General features: G+C 44.2%; 1 protein-coding gene across 4 annotated transcripts in view; it reads right to left on the bottom strand.

Moving 5' to 3' along the window:
• Positions 1-12,463, bottom strand: part of LOC139688377 (uncharacterized) — a 79,289-nt gene extending 66,826 nt beyond the window's left edge. For 3 of the 4 annotated variants that reach the window (XM_071585917.1, XM_071585921.1, XM_071585919.1), the window contains exon 1: positions 12,318-12,463. The gene's annotated coding sequence lies outside the window, so the exon portion shown is untranslated. Of the gene's footprint in view, positions 1-9,819; positions 9,981-12,317 lie in introns of those variants that run through there. The other variant, XM_071585918.1, reaches the window with a different exon arrangement.
• Between the last annotated feature and the right edge of the window lie 559 nt (positions 12,464-13,022).

Genomic DNA, 13,022 nt, shown 5'->3' with positions numbered 1-13,022 from the left:
GGAAAGCAACACGACCCGCGTCAGATGTCTGCGGGCCGTTACAGTCGGCGGATTACTGCTAGACAGGACCTCTGTTCTACGGTCACGTCACGAATTCACGATGCCACTTTCTATGAAGCAATGATATGTGATAATGATTTGTGTTAAATTCGGGAAATTGGTGTTCGGAGACCATGGCCATGGTAAAGGATACTTATGGAGATGGAGAAATGTGCCAAGTGATGGTTTTCTACTCGTACAGGATGTTCCCGGGAGGGTAGAGATGAGGTTGGCGACAAGGATTGCCCTCGACACATCCATCAACAACAACACAGTGTGATGAAATATGCAAAAAGTGAGACACATGCTCAATTCCAATTGACCCCAAAGTGTCAGGATGTGAAAGCAGAAGAGAGAAAAATTCCGAAAACCAAAGCGCATTGCATTCTCGCAGAAGATTTAGCCAAGAGAAAGGTGTGCTAAGATGATCTCCAAGGTGATATCGGAAGACTGCTGCTAGTGTGACAATCTTGCCCTGTACCTCTTGGACCACTGTGACCCGAATTTTATAACATGTGGTTACTGGGGCCTTTGAGTAGGACCCAAGTAAAACCCCTCTGAGTGCCATTTTGGACCAATGCATTATGCCAAAGAAGCCGTGACGAGGTGCCTGAACGACATGCCAGTCGAGGCCTACCAGGAAGCGTACCAGAAGCGTGGCAGAGGCGCTGGCATCAGTGTGTTGATGCACAGGGGGTGCTGTTTTGAAGATTTAAATGATTTGTACTTTGATCCGCAATAAGGTTTTCCCCAGATTCATTCTACTTATTTTTTGGAACAGAGCATGTACATTTTGGTTTCGGTTCTATTGAGATGCTTGAGAGGAAGTCTTAACAACCTGTGATGCATATAACGTGGTGTACTGAAACGTTTGCACTCTAAGAAAATTAATATTATTCGTCCATGTTTCCCAATTAAACCAGGTAAAACTTGCTCTCTATTAGGGCACAGATGTTTTATTTTCCTTTTAACAATGGAAATTCATAAGTGATAAAAAAATCCGTGACTCGTCCCTTCACCGCTCCTGAAAGTCATCGAAGGGGAATTAATAAATCACTGTGAAATGCATAATATTGCTTTTCAAGGTTTTTTTGAGCAAGGATTTAGATGGAGGTTGTGACTCTCGTCCCTTGTTTGACTCTCGGGTCTCAATGATGACGTGAATAAAAATTTAATACTGATTCATTTCATTTCCGAAAAAAAATTCGCTTTTCGCGTCGAAAATAGCAACTCCGAAGAGTGGCATTGGTTTTGCGATCTTCAAAAGGGGAATTATTTCCGCAGTGCAAATGATGGCGATTGTGTCCAGGCCAGGTGGAAAAGTTTCCGTTCGATACAGATGATGGGAGCAGTAAGGAGAGCGAGAGACTTCACCTATCTCTATCGGAGGAATGACCGAAGGGAGGTCAGAGTTTGGACCAATATTTTATTCATTTAACACTAACTACAAGAGAGTATTTCTCTCGCTCATGTTCCTCAAATAAAGCCATCAATACTGCCATTAAATTCATGTGCCATCAGCACTAATATTTAGACAGATCACTAGCATTTTGTCGCTACACATACAAGTGTGTGTAAGTGGCGGTAGTCCAGGGAGTAGAGCGTTTGACTACTGAGGTTCTGGGTTCAATTCCCGGACAAGTCCAACCCAGGTACCTGCAGCTCCACCCAAGCTATATGATTTTTCGGTTACCAGGTCTTCCTGGGAAACCATAACCGGCACAGCGTAATAAGGAACTGCCCCCCCCCCTTCCCTGATGAGTGAATTTCACACGCCGTATAGGGCTTAGTACTGGGTGAACTCTACCATCACCAATTAAACCGTAATTTTTTAATTCTTCACATTTTTGTGTGTAAAATTACAAAGTAAATTATTTCATTTTGTTTCAATACTGTGCCTAAAAATGTGTAATCTAATTTAAATCTAATCTAATGAAAATTTAATTTATATGAAATGATTTAGAAGATGACTAACTGACATTAAACTGAAATAATTGTAAAGTGAAAATATCCCTCCTTGTAACAATTTAAAACTATCTCGCTTCCCACAGCTACGGGCGACGATCATTTTCCACGCATATTATTATTCACTTTTTACTGCATTTCGATTTCGCATTTCGATCAAACGACGTAATGATGGATGTTATGCTCGTCACGTACACACGCGTTCTTCTCGCTCAGGGGCGAATTGTAAGAGCCAAGAGAGTGAGGCAAAGAATGAAATCTAAATATTAAAGACGTGGAAATATTGAAGACAAGACTAGACCATCAGGGAAGAGAATGGAAGTCGGATGCCATGAGGTCAGTACTCGTTTGAGATAACCAAAGCAAAGATCAGTATTTCCACGCCAGTGAAGGGATTGTAGCGTACCATTCATTACCTGTAGATCTCCGAGCAGGGAAGGGGGATTTGCACACAGTTTGCAAACGAACTAAAGAGATACAGGGAAGCGAAAAGTTTATTTTGAAAAGTGCTTATCACGCCGAACGTTCAGGACGTCCTTAAGTCCTCAAAAACCGACGGGCATCTTGCAAAAGTTAAGGCTTTGTTTGACAGGGATCGCAGATTAAGTGTTTGCTAGGTTTTTGATAGACTTGGCATCCCTAAAAGTCATGTGCATCGACTTTTGACAAATACCATGGGCATGAGAGAGGTGTGTACGAAGTTGATGCCGCGGACGCTCTCGGATGAACAAAAGGAGACTCGCACGCGGATCTGCCAAGAGCTTCTCGACCATGCCTCAGCCACCCTACAGCCCTGACGTCGCCCCACCAGACTTCTCCCTCTTCCCCGCCTCAAATCCGTGCTGAAAGGACGTCACGACGACTCGGTGGACGCGCTACAACAGGCCGTGACGAGGGAGCTTATCACCATTCTAGGCGCCTAATTCCAGAAGGCGTACGAAGCGAGGGAAACCCGCTGGCAGCGATGCGTGGACGCAAAAGGGTACTACTTGGAAGACTTTTGAGTGAATTTATCAACTCTGACAATAAATGTTCTTTTAATCGGCTCAGTCCTACTACTTTTGGGACAGAGCATAAATATGAAACGTGATGCGTTCCTCATTTCCACGGCGATTTTTCTTCCTCCGAAGGATCAACGACCCATCCGATAAGGGCTTATGGCGATGGCACGTCATAAGCTCCCCCCCCCTCTCTCTCTCTCTCTCCACGCGAGACATATTTCTGGGGAAGAGCTTTCCCATCCGAATTACAGAAAAACAATGCACCTAATAATCAAAGCGAAGCCTTCGAACTAGTCGCCGACCCCTTCCCCTGTGGTTCCCCGACGTCAGTCCTCTCGTCATCGGGATGAATAAAATAAGAGGAGCGGAATGCACCACAAGGCGTCGGCGTCCGGGTGCGTTTCAATACGGGGGAGGGGGGGGCTTTTAATTACGGGACGGGACGACGGAGGCAGGGCGCCCGCGAGGAGGCGCCCTTTCCCGGCCCAGACGGAAGTTGCTGGGGAAATTATTTACGTGGGCAAACAAACGGATCGCGGAGAGGGGCCGTGAAATTCAGCGGCACGCGAAAGGAAATTCTTTCATTTCCCGGTCGTGAGTCATAAAAAAAATGACGAGGAGGAAAAAACAAAGAAGATTATTTAACACCCAGCGGGGAGGTGAATTGCATTTCGGATGGCGTGCGCGAAACTACATGTAATGGATTGCACCACTTCCCCCCCTTCCACCCCCCCCCCGTGGGGGAGGTGGGTAAGTTTTCTTGCGAAGGTCTCCGGTAACATTTTCTACTTTGCTCGAGAGCAGTCCGGATTCCGACATTATTAAAAAAACACAATCAGGACGTAGCATTACTTTCTGCTGTACGTTTTTGGGTGTCCATAATTCAAAATCTAACCGTGGTAGTAATTAATGATGCAAAGAGGTCGAAAACTTTCCTCACGCGGTAGTGAAAAAGTTTGAAGCAAGGAATTTCCCTCATCGCTAATCCAGAGACGGAATATTATTTAATGGCCAAAGGTAAAGTGTTCGAATCGTAATTTTTTATTGCATTTGGGAAATAGAGATTGACCATGAGGTCCTCTGTGGTTTCGTGTGGGCGAGGCCCGTCGATGAACACGATCACCAACGGCACCAGTTTTTATTCCGGCAATGAACCCGAGCGCAATAATTCTATTTTATTGTGTTCGATCGTCTATCTTCGCGAGGGAACGGCCATGATTCATTCCCATTGGATGAGGTCGTATAATGGGACGCTTGAAATCGATTTCCTAAAACTTTAATCGCGGTATTCGACTTGACGCGGTTAAGAGAGAATAATAAAGGGTTCCAAAACCATGCGATCTATCCGTTAATAAATTATAGGGATATAATTAGGCGCCTGTTAGAGGCAGGATATCGGAGTCGTAGCTGCCGTCATTCTTTGCCAGAACTCCTAAAAGTTAAAAAGAGCTTCGTGTTCCGAATTAATTATTCTTTTCAGATGTGGGCCATTTTCTTTCTCCAACTATTGTTCCGTTAATTTCTCTCTTAAGCGATGGGCCTGTGTTTCTGCTGTTCCCAAGAATTCGCTCTCGAAGAAAGTCTTTGCATTTAATTATAAACCAATTACGATACTAAGGTAATTAAAAGTAGATTAAAACTTTTTCGGTTAATGCACGTATAATTCATTATGGGAAACCAAAATTTGAACTTTTCCACAGATTTATTTGCAACGTACGACGCGAATCAGTTCATTGAAACATCTTAAGGTGCAAGGCTTACACCTGAAGATGGTTCGATGAACTGAAACGCGAATTGTACGTTACGAATAAATCTGTGGAAAAGTGCAAATATTGTTTTCCCATAATGACGAACTTCCACGACATCTCGCCTCAATCTGCTGAATATACACGTACAATTCAATTCGGCCTAAGTCGTAGTAGGGAAATTTGCAGTTGCAAATTGCAAACTGTCCCCTACGACTGGGTTCACCTGATGCCCTTGTGAATTTTCCGGGTCCGGAAGAATGATTCTACGCGAAGTTATTCGAACTTTTTGGTCCAGATCGGTATATTTTCTCTTAGTTTCTTCACCCTTCAGAACCGAAAAAACTTTTATTTTAACTCACTGTCATTTTATTTTAACCTATTTTAGATCATTCGATGATTTTTGACGAAAATAACAATTTAATTCGGATACGTTTTGTGCGGATTTTTGCGTCGATATCAAAGACCATTCGTCTATATGATTTTTACCCATAAAAACATTTTTCGTCCCAAAATGCCGGGGGTAATACGGGGAAAGTTTCCTAAGGGCAGTTCTCATACTGGACTAAACTGAAAGAGTATGATTAGCGTGACGGAAAAGAAGAGTACACGCACATAAAATGTCTAGAAATGTTACGCAACTACCAACGAGGAGCGAGCATGGTGAGGTGGCGTAGTCAACAATGACAAAACAACGCACGTAATTGCGAGAACTGTAAACAACGGTACCTGTGATGCGCCAAGTATACGTAAATACGAGTCGGAATAAGACGGGACATTTCACTCCCCCACAGAGGAGTAATATCAAAGCCCTCGCGGCAGTGAAGGTGAGGTATGTCACACTAAGCCCTTCCAAGTCGTCGTACGCGGTTTTCTCGTCCCAATGTCGGATAAAAATGTTGTACAGAAACTTGGCCCTGTCCGTCACGGCTTTAGGTACGGTGGGCCCTTTGGCGGTTGCCCGGGTTACTCCACCCTACTGCGCGGAATCCAATTCCATTGATAACGTAACATATATACTCAACAGAGATGATCTCCCCCTTTCGCCAACCAGGCCAGGCACCATTAGGGTTAAGCATCGTCGTAGACGCTAACGCGATTAACAGAAGACGCACTATATTTGTCTAATTTATTTAAACGGAAATGCCGCGAACCGCCGAGTTTTCTAAGGCCGTGCTTTTTTTTATTTTTTAAACGGTCACGCGCCGCGGATATGAGTATTTAGCCGAAGAGAGGGGAGCCTCCAATGGTAACCTTCGGGTTTAAAACGTCCGCTCTCTGACCATGAGGCTTGCGAGATAAAGAGGAGGGGACCTGAGTTACGCCGCGACATGTCTGCGCATTGCATAAGAGATTAAAGACGTCGATAAAGCATTTCTGATTGACATTATTTCAACTTTATATCGTGTAGCCAATGTGCCAGAGGAAAGGGATTGAAAGGTTTTATTTACCGATCGTTCTCGTCTATCAAGAGTTTTAAAATATATTTTTGGTTTGGCCTCTTGGTTATCGACGTCAAATCACCCGCAAAATTGCTCGCTAACACTCAAAAGAGCCGATAGTGTCCACTTCACCCACGAGCGAACTCAAAATGCATTGTGAAATACTTCGAACACGACATCGACGCCTCCGACTGCGGCGGCAGTTAATTCCAAGGAATGCAGGCGCGACAACAAATGTGTTTCTCCGAGTGTGACATACTATTCGAGCCGATGGTTTTTTTTTTTTTAAGAGCTTCCAAATCCATTCGGGGGTAAAGGGGGTCAGCAGATTCCCTGTTCATACGCACAGACGAGTACCACCTCATATGGGACAGTGTTTTGAAAATATAAAAGGCATAGAATAAACTTCGACATTAACCAACGTGGTCGGGCGGTAGCAAACTCTTATTTACTAATTTCACAACACCAAACAAGGGAGATAAAGGGAGGATATTTTGACAAACATCTGTCTAGTCAAATCACTGCGTAAATGTGGCTCATGTTATCTGTTTGCTGAATTCCTGGTCTCTCAATCGTGATGAGTCATCACTTAAAAGTGTGTTTCAATGATCGTTTCTGCAAAAAGGAAAGCAGAAACATTTTTTTGGTACACGTGGGCGATACATATCCGCACTCCATCCACTCTCCAAACAGATAAAGGAAAAGATTAAGGCGAGACATTTGAAGATAAATAGAACACTGCCCCTATTGCCTTAACCTTTTAAGTCGAGGCAAAGAATACGCTTATATTTATACGCGTATATGATTTTTCGGATACCAGATCTTCCTGAGAAACCATAACCTGCACAGAGAAAGGAACTACCCCCCCTTCCCTGATGTGTGAATTTCACACGCAGTCGGGCTTAGTACTGGGCGAGCTCTGCCATCACCTACCAAATCGACCTTCGGGTTGATTACTGTGTATATATATCATAAGGTAATCTACCGGTTAAGGTATGTTAAAAGGATGGACACAAGTACCAAATAAATACTCTGTGACTCTTAATAAAACACAATCCAGCATCCTACTCTATACGAGGTCCCTTTTCATCTCTGAATACACTCTTCCTCCCTTCATTCCGTCCAACATCCCTATTCTGCTCCTTCCCTTTCCTCGTTTGCCTAACATTCTCCCCTCTATACAGTCTTCAACATCCCACTGCCGGTCAATACCCACCTCATCCACTTTTCCTGCCTCCATAGGATTTCACCCAACAAACCCCTCTCTTCGCCCACCATACCAAGTACCTCCTCATTTGTTTTCTTTTCTGTCCATTTCACCTTCTCCATTCTTCTCCACACCCATATTTCAAATGCCTCCAGTCTACGTCTATCCTCCTGCTTCAATTACCACATTTCCGCGCCGTACGCTCCATATCAAAGTTTTTACGAGTCCTTTCTTAACGTCCCTACTCAACGTTCTTGTCATCAACTCCCTCCTCCTTGTGAAAGCCTCTTTGCCTTGCGCAATTCTTCTCCTTACGTCCCTACTACTTTGACCGTGTTGGTCCAAATTACTTCTCAGATACGCAAACTGTTCTACCTGCTCTAGTTTTTGTCCTTCTATTTCAATCTTTAGCTTCGCCTTTTTCTTTCTGGAAAATCGCATAAACTTTGTTTTATTAATATTGATTCTCATCCCATACCTGTCACACTGAGTTTCCAATTCACTCAGAAATGCTTGCAACCCCTTGGCTGACTGAGAAACTAGAGCTTGGTCACCAGCAAACCTAACTGAACATTCCCCTCCAACATTCATTCCTACCTCCAGTTCTTCCCATGCCTCTTTCATCATTTCCTCCACATATATGTTGAACATTACCGGTGATAATGGGCAAATCTGCCTTACGTCTCTTCCTAATACTGCCCATCCGGACTCCCCGGAGAACGGATGGGCAGTATTAGTGAGCGGTCTGAGACATGTACAGGTTGCGGATTAGTCTCCTTTCCCTCCAATCTATTCCTATTTTCTGCAATATAATCATTAGTTTTTCCCAATTCACTCCATCAAACGCTTTTCCGAAATCTACGAAACAGGCAAATACCACCTGGTTGTATTCTATTCGATTAATGATCTCATTACTGCAATGGCATCACGCGCGCGTTTCCATTTCCTAAGCCCAAACTGATCATCCCCTATGTAATTATTTGCCCTACTCTCTATCCTTTTGTTGATGATCCTGAGAACAAATTTAGCTGCGTGCCTAATCAGACCTATTGTTCTGTGTGTTGGTGTGTGTGTGTGTATATATATATATATATATATATACACACACACATATACAGAGACACAATCATTTACATGGAAATACAGATTGATTTTTAAAACATAGATCCACAAAGAAAGGAAACTCACGTACTTAGTTTCGACATTTTGACGGCACGGCGGTCATCATCAGAAACTTGCCGTAGAATTGTCATAACTACATATGTGAACGTCTTTTCTTTGTGTTTCTATGTTTCAAAAAATCTACACCAGTTTTTTTATACATTTGTGCGTTGCCGAAGAGCGTTCTATTTCGAATATATTTAAACATACATAAGTATAATTTAACCACTTATGTGTAATTTATTTAAGTCCATTGCGAGAGAAAATGACGAGATTTCTAAAATTTCGAAAAAAAATGTGCATATACTTCGTGAAAACACACAAGGCAGAAAAACTAGAACATAAACAAATTATTTGATTAACGCGTGACTTTTCACCTTGGTAACTATGGCGATGACTATAAAAGGTTGAAGGGGAGGATTCCAAATTCACTGAGGAGTTCGCGGTGATCTCAACGAGCGCTTCCGACCCGGAAGATATAATTAAAAGGCTCTGGAGTACCAACAAAAGAAACACCTCCCGCGCCGGGAGGAGACAAACTACGCTAATCAAAGTGCATTTCAATGTCATCGCCTGATGCCTTCGCTGATTGGAAGCTCCATTAAGTAAGGAGCACTCCCGAACTTAAAATTGCGAACCTATTGTATTTAAAAAAAATTGGCAAGCATTTTCCGTTACGTCCATAAGAAAGGAAATCGAGGGTGAAAACGTGATCCCAATGAGAAATAGGTTTCGGGGTCTTAAGTCCACAGACTTGACATGCCGAGCACGTAGGAGGCGAGTGACCATTTCAATAGAAAAGGCACCCCCCCCCCTCACCGGGGCACCAAGGCCAATCAAAGGCGGACAGTTTCGCGACTTGCAGAATCACTTAGCGGCACGTCGCCAATGAAGCCATTGCGGCCCCTCCGCGGATCTTCCCCGCGCAAAAGACGAAAGTGAACAGTCGGGAGGGAAAACTGAGCAACACCATGACACCGACCTTGCGGACAACTCGCGCACAGAGTCGGCAATTGATATTAATAATGGGAATCATTAAAAGCCCACTTGGCGGACGCTTAAACGGTGGTGATGGGTGGCAGCGCCGGCGTGATGGCCTCAAGAATAAAGAAAATAAAACGCATCGCGCGATGATTCACCAAGACGACTCACCGCGCCGGAATTATCGAACCGACGCACCCCAAAGCAAAACCACTGCCGCCCACGAAGTTGAAAGAAGAGCTCTTAAAAAATAAAATAATTGAACAGATTTATCTCACCAACTTAATTAGAGGGAGCAAGCACCAGTCCTCCGACGCACGAACTTTCACACCAAGTCACTGAAATTCGTGGGTAAGGCGCGTGCTATTGTTGTTAATAAAGAGAAGCACACTTTCACAATCCCACGCTCCAGTCGCGAGGCACCGTTCGTTGGCGGTGTCCATGGAAACAATCATCTGTTGCAGCCGAGTTCCCAGCCCCCCTCCGCACACCCCTTCGTTCCACTCTCGACACACGCGGGGTCTCCGACTGATAGCGGCGGGAAGGCAACCTTCTTCCTTCCGAGGATCCTCGGAGAATGGAAGCGGAGGACCTCCTTTCCCTCTCCGCCAACTCAAATGCCTCCCGTCGAACAAATCAGTCGGTTTTACGGAAACACTCCCCAGAGAGAGAGAATGAAAGAAAAAGGCACCGGAAAAGAACCGTACACTGCGTAAGGGATGGAAGGCTCGGCCGGTTGGAAGGGAACGGCCCCTCACCGCACCTTAAAATGCGGACACTTAAAAAGGTTGAGTCACTGACTGGTTGAAAGAAAGACCAACCGCCCCAGACGCGTCGGATGCAGAGATAGGAACAACGACACTGTATGGGGCGAGGAGTAAAACCGAATCCTCTCGTGGAACACGGGTCACTGCCGTTTGGTGATCGAACTCGCGTGAGCAAGTGAACACAACGAGGGCGGGCAAGGCGTCCATTTCCCGGTGCTCGCACTTCCTTTTCGGTGACTTTTGAGTCACTCGAAGTCACGGTCTCTCTCCCCCTGGGTGGCGGTTGGCTTTTAAAGCGGAGACGTCAGTTCCGAAACCAGATGTGAGGAGTCATGAGGCGACCGGGGTAGGGTGGGTGGTGTCCGGAGGAAGGGAGTGCTTTGGGGGGCAGGTGAAAGACGGCGCTTCACGGTTTCACGGTTCTGAGCGGTCGGGGAGGGGTTGGGTGGGAGGGAGGGGAGGGGACACGCGCCGCTCACCGGAGAGGCAAACCTTCCTTGGAAGGAAATTGCGAAACATCATGGATGGTACCACTTCTCCTCCCAAGCCACCCACCCACCCACCCACACCACCTTTCGCTTCCTCCAACCAGCAGGATGGGAGCGAGTGGGTGGTGATGGAGGCATGGCCGGCGATGCAGAGAGAAAGGAGTAGGACGAAGTTGGGAAGTCCCGTGAGTAACGTAGGTCCACGAGGTAAAGGACGATAGGCCAGACGGAAATCTAAGCGTAGTATCCATTGGCAAAGAATCGACCGATCACTTTATTGGTAGTCGACATCCCCGAAATAAATTATTGATCACAGACTTACATACCACGCGGACATATTTTCGTATTACCAACCGAATTTTCAAACTTGATTATGCTCGTAAACGTAACGGAAATGGAACAGCTGACGTCAAAGCGAACTGGATGGAAGGGAATTTTTTTTCAACGTCAAAATTCATGCCATCGCCCAGTGCTGAGAGATGCTGGGCGAATCATTGAGGGAAATTAATCCATTTAATACTCCGACGGGTAAATTGCTCGAGTAAAATTCAAGAATCCATCTTTAACGCTTATGCCAAGGGCGTTTCAATTTGTGTCATCAGGCAACACACGAAAAAATGTTCTTCATTGTATGTTAATAATAAAACAGGGAATATATATATATATATACGCTAATTCGATGACAGTAAAACAAAAAACCGACTTAAATGTGCTCAAATAATGCCCTCAATCAAGACTGACCGAAAGAAATAATGAAAATGCGAAAAAAGGTCAAAAAAATATTTTCCCCGAACGACAAAGGCTCCGTACTTTAAACGAAAGTTCAATTTAAGAGAAAGGTTTTTGAGGCTTAATTTACTAGAGAACGGTCACTGAACCACTATCGCGGAATAATATGAGGACGCTATGCGAAAGTAATCCGATATTTCGACTCTTAAATTTTAAATGCACGAAGCAAGGCGATGAAGTGATGCAAGTGACATCGATATCTATGCCAGAATAACGGAACCCTTGAAAATTAGGGACACGAACCATAATAGGAGGCCAAAATAATCGCTCGGAGGCGTTAATTTACACCTTCAGATTTGAAATTCCGCCACAAGGTAGCACCTGTACGTAGTCTGCGGACGATCTAACAGAAATCAATTAAAGATTACATTTTAATTGAATGGCCATTATTTTTACTCTACCATAGACACCACAATTTACACCCCCACCCATTTAATTTAAAGAAAAGCATATGCGATTTCATTTGCAAATAGAAGGAACGCAAGGAACCAGCCTCGCGCTCCACCTTCAACCCAAAAACGCACAGTTCGTCTTCACAAGCAGAACCTAGCACATTTCCAAACCTAATATTCGAATCCACATTTCGCATTTTTTCATAAGAGATGCACTTCAATATCGTCACTGTTACCATAGGAATAATAAAATCACAGGTATCGTCTCGAACCTCGCTCGATGAGTGATTATGTTACGCATAAACTCACTAAAATAAAATAGCAAGCATGACAAACTAACCTTGGTTTGATTCCTTTCAGAGTGAGAACATTAAAAAGATCAGGATGAGGCTAAGTTGAGCGGAGTGACAGACTGCATTCCTCTTCTGTCATTTTTTAAGACAACAAACACAACATCAAAACAGCAAAATGTCCACCTGTTCCGACATAGCGCCACTCAGTGACTGTATTGTGTATTTCTGACGCAGAGGCTCTTCGGCCGCACGCGAGAGCGCTCTGTCGTGAGAAAATGGAACTGTTATCGACCCTCTCCTTTTCATAGGCGCGCGTTTAAAGAACACTGACTCCCTGGAAGCTATCTTGTATAGTAAATGTTTTAGTTTCATATCGATCCATCACTCACGCTTGTGACAGAGGCTGACACGACAATAAAAAATAAAATCTCTCCTAGCGGTGCACTTAACCATCCTCATTTACCCGATGCCATTAACCGTTGAGGGTCTGGGACAATGGCGTGGGTAAGAAAACCAACGGTTTCCCTCAAATTTTATACGTGTAATGACTCAATGAGTTAGTTCTTCACGCTCTATCAGTGGAAAATACCGCAATCGGAAAATCTAACGCCATTCTACGTTGAAATATTTATTTCATCGCTCAATAATGAAACGGTGACAAAAATTCATTCAATTATTTTGAAGAGGATTTATGAAAATCACTTTCAAAAATCACCGAATCGTAAATGGTTTTTTTTTAATTTTCACCCATT

This window comes from Hetaerina americana, unplaced genomic scaffold, assembly GCF_022747635.1.
Source record: "Hetaerina americana unplaced genomic scaffold, ioHetAmer1.1.p SCAF_2, whole genome shotgun sequence".
In the NCBI taxonomy this organism is placed as follows: Eukaryota; Metazoa; Arthropoda; class Insecta; order Odonata; family Calopterygidae; genus Hetaerina; species Hetaerina americana.
The sequence above is the reverse complement of the archived record's forward strand: the minus strand, read 5'-3'. Positions and strand labels throughout refer to the sequence as shown.